The 4104-nt window shown below is 44.6% G+C and overlaps 1 pseudogene; it reads left to right on the forward strand.

Moving 5' to 3' along the window:
* Positions 1–1907: 1907 nt before the first annotated feature.
* Positions 1908–3835, forward strand: LOC100726317 (heterogeneous nuclear ribonucleoprotein K-like; annotated as a pseudogene).
* The last annotated feature ends 269 nt before the right edge of the window (positions 3836–4104 follow it).

A 4104-nucleotide genomic window follows, 5' to 3' on the forward strand; every position in this document is an offset into this window, starting at 1 on the left:
ATCCAGGCTGGGGCTAAGGCTCATCTACTACTCGTATGATACTAACTCATTGAAAAAGGAGAATTCTCTGATGGTAAAAGTGTGTCCAGACCAAGTAGAGAGAACTTCCTACTTACTTTTCTGTCGGCCAGGCTCTCACAGGCATACGTGTACTTCTGTGCCAGCAGTTATTCCACAATGCCACACAGCTGCCCCTGCTCTGCACATTAAGGCCAGGAGGCCCTGCACCCTAGAAATAAGGGATGATCTTGGCAGACATGGTAGCACTGGGAGGCTGGCATGCCAAGGAGACTGGTTTTGCACTCTAAGTGTGTATCTCCAGACAATCTCATCCAGACCCAAACTCACTCTAGACACAGAGGTCTCCACTTGTTGCTCCTTGAATGTGGTTTTCTGAATCTGACTTTTCTAGTCATAGGCCTGAGAGGCAACACCTTCCAGCATGGCACATGGTTTGTGACTTGAACATACCTAGGCTCCTTGCTCTGGAACCCCGTCACATCTCTGGAGAATTCTTACCTGCCTCATCTCTCATGTGGTCTCCTCTGACAGTGACCTGTTCCGTGTTGGTGGTTGTGCTCCAGATCCCCACCAGGCCTTTCTTCATTCCATTTCTCTAGTCTTTCTACTCCAGCCAAGCTGTCAGGCCCTCATCCAAGTCTGACATTTTCAGTAGCAGAGATGGCAGTGATGTCTCCTCTGGCATAGAGCTTTCCATTTCGTAGAGGCAAGACACACCTGGATCTCAGGTCTCAGCGATGCTCCTAATGGAAGTTCCTTTCCTTCTTACCAAGCTCAATTTCCCTTCTATAACTTCACAAGGCCTCATGTGAATAGAATTGGGTACAGTTATAATTTTTCAGAACTTGGCTGATTATTTTTCTACTCAACTACATTTTAAGGACAGTCACTATCTCTTTACTCCCCTATGAATTCACCTTACTGTATTGAGAAACCATCTGTTATGGATTAAAAACTTGTGGTCAGCTTAAGGCCAGCAGAATTAAATTTCCATGGTGCTGAGTGTAGATATCTCGCCTGAGGAAATTTGCCTGCATAAATAGAGACAGAGAAGGAGTAAAGAGACATGAAGGTCTTGATGTATTGAGGCATTGTGGGTTGCCCAAAGTGATGCTGTTTGATCCATTGGTTCTGCTGGAGAAGCTCTGGTCCTCACATTGAGTATTGCTTCCTGGCTCCAAAGGGGAAGACATGTGCTGCTTAATCTCTAGGATGAACTAGTCACCCTGGCTTCTTGGCATATACTAGATTGTGCTTATCATTGGAGGAGCTCGGACCTCCATGTTGCTGAGGATGGCTGTGCTCCTTTTCAGAACTTCCCAGGTCTTTTGTTTTTGATCATGACTCCTTGGCTCTTGTGTAGACCCCTAATCATATCAGCACAGAACCTTCACCCTGCTGGCATACACTTTGTAGATTGCACTTTTGATCTTTGAGCCTGCCCAGCATGGGTCCATAAAAGAGACGGCCGTGCGTCCTTCTTGTGGGCTCTAGACCTCCTCTTGCACTCGTGGGAGGCATTGTCATGAGCTCTGGGTCTTCACCTGGAATCATGTGGGACATTGCTGTGGGATTCAGGCCCTTGGCTACATATTCTATGTCTTTAGTGTTGTGGATAGATTTGCTGCATTTTCTAGTGTTAACTCTGCCTATCATAAAATAATATTATAAATTACATGTCAGCTTTTGATTGTTCTCCTCACAACCCCTAACTACAACATCATCTTACAGAGAAAGGGTGAGTGACTGAATGAAAAACGGATGGAAGAGTCAACAACCAAATACCCTAGATTGCATACTAACATGGCAGAGATCAAATATTACATATGAGAAGTCACAACCTTTTCTTTGGACTAGAGTGGGTTTTGGAATATAATGGGGCACGAACGGGCGAGGAGGAGGGCGCTCCAGGCGAAAGCACTGCAGCCGCCATTATCCTCCGTTTCTCTGCTGCACTGCTCTCGACGTCCTACTGATCCCACTTGTTTGCGGAGCATAGATTGGTTTGTCCATTTAATACGAGAAAATGGAAACTGAGCAGCCAGAGGAAACCTTCCCCAATACTGAAACCAATGGTGAATTTGGTAAGCATCCTGCAGAAGATATGGAAGAGGAGCAAGCATTTAAAAGATCTAGGAACACCGATGAGATGGTTGAATTATGAATTCTGCTTCAGAGCAAGAATGCTGGGGCAGTGATTGGAAAAGGAGGCAAGAATATTAAGGCTCTCCGTACAGACTACAATGCCAGTGTTTCAGTCCCAGACAGCAGTGGCCCCAAGCGCATATTGAGTATCAGTGGTGATATTGAAACAATTGGAGAAATTCTGAAGAAAATCATCCCTACCTTGGAAGAGTGCCGGCAGTTGCCATTACCCATTGCAACCAGCCAGCTCCCGCTCGAATCTGATGCTGTGGAATGCTTAAATTACCAACACTATAAAGGAAGTGACTTTGACTGCGAGTTGAGACTGTTAATTCATCAAAGTCTGGCAGGAGGAATTATTGGGGTCAAAGGTGCTAAAATCAAAGAACTTCTAGAGAACACTCAGACAACAATCAAGCTTTTCCAAGAATGCTGTCCTCATTCCACTGACAGTAGAGTGCATAAAGATCATTCTCGACCTTATATCTGAGTCTCCCATCAAAGGACGTGCACAACCTTATGATCCCAATTTTTACGATGAAACTTAAGATTATGGTGGTTTTACCATGATGTTCGATGACCGCTGTGGACATCCTGTAGGATTTCCCATGCGGGGAAGAGGTGGTTTTGACAGAATGCCTCCTGGTCAGGGTGGGCGTCCCATGCCTCCCTCTAGAAGAGATTATGATGATAGGAGCCCTAGTCGGGGACCACCACCCTCTCTTCCTGGTCGAGGTGGCCGGGGTGGTAGCAGAGCTCGGAATCTTCCTCTTCCACCTCCACCACCACCTAGAGGGGGAGATCTAATGGCCTATGATCGAAGAGGAAGACCTGGAGACCGCTATGATGGCATGGTTGGTTTCAGTGCCGATGAAACGTGGGACTCTGCAATAGATACATGGAGCCCATCGGAGTGGCAGATGGCATGTGAACCCCAGGGTGGCTCTGATTATTCCTATGCAGGGGGTCGTGGCTCATGTGGTGATCTTGGTGGACCTATTATTACTGCAGAAGTAACTATTCCCAAAGATTTGGCTGGATCTATTATTGGCAAAGGTGGTCAGCGGATTAAGCAAATCCGTCATGTATCAGGAGCTTCTATCAAAATTGATGAGCCTTTAGAAGGATCCGAAGATCGGATCATTACCATTACAGGAACACAGGACCAGATACAGAATGCACAGTATTTGCTGCAGAACAGTGTGAAGCAGTATTCTGGAAAGTTTTTCTAAGACTAGTGAAGAACTGAAGGAGTCCTGCATCATTTATTTTATCTGCTTCTGTTTAAAAAGCCAACATTCCTCTGATTCATAAGTGTTCTGCATTTGAGGTGTAATGAAATCTTTGCTGTTCACCAGATGTAATGTTTTAGTTCCTTACAAACAGGGTGGGGGGGGGGAGGGCGTGCAAAAACTAACACTGAAATTTTAAAACAGCAGAGTGAGTGGATTTTATTTTTGTTCATTGTTGGTGGTTTAAAAATTAACCCCTATGTAATTATTGTGAGCACCTTGCTTTGTGGTCACTGTAAACATTTGTGGGGGGGGGGACAGGGAGGAAAGTAACAATAGTCCACATGTCCCTGGCATCTGTTCAGAGCAGTGTGCAGAATGTAATGCTCTTTTGTAAGAAACGTTTTATGATTTTTAAAATAAATTTAGTGAACCTATTTTGGTGGTCTTTTTTTTAATAGTCAATTTTCATATGGTGGCTGAGTTTCCCAGTGCACCCCAAACTAAACAGTTAAATTTGATTTTCAGCTAACTCCTCTGTTGGAAATAAATACATACAAGCGAAATATTTTGGTAAATTCAGTTCTGGTGATTCCTTGATTGTTTGAGTCGTTGCTTGGGAAGATGGTCCATCATATATGCCATACTTAAAATAAGCTGGAGGGTTATTTTTGTTTTTGCAAATGCTTGCCCCTACTTTTCAGTA

The sequence above is a fragment of the Cavia porcellus genome, unplaced genomic scaffold (genome assembly GCF_034190915.1).
Source record: "Cavia porcellus strain 051 isolate PalLab524CR breed Dunkin Hartley unplaced genomic scaffold, mCavPor4.1 scaffold_6, whole genome shotgun sequence".
NCBI lineage: Eukaryota > Metazoa > Chordata > Mammalia > Rodentia > Caviidae > Cavia > Cavia porcellus.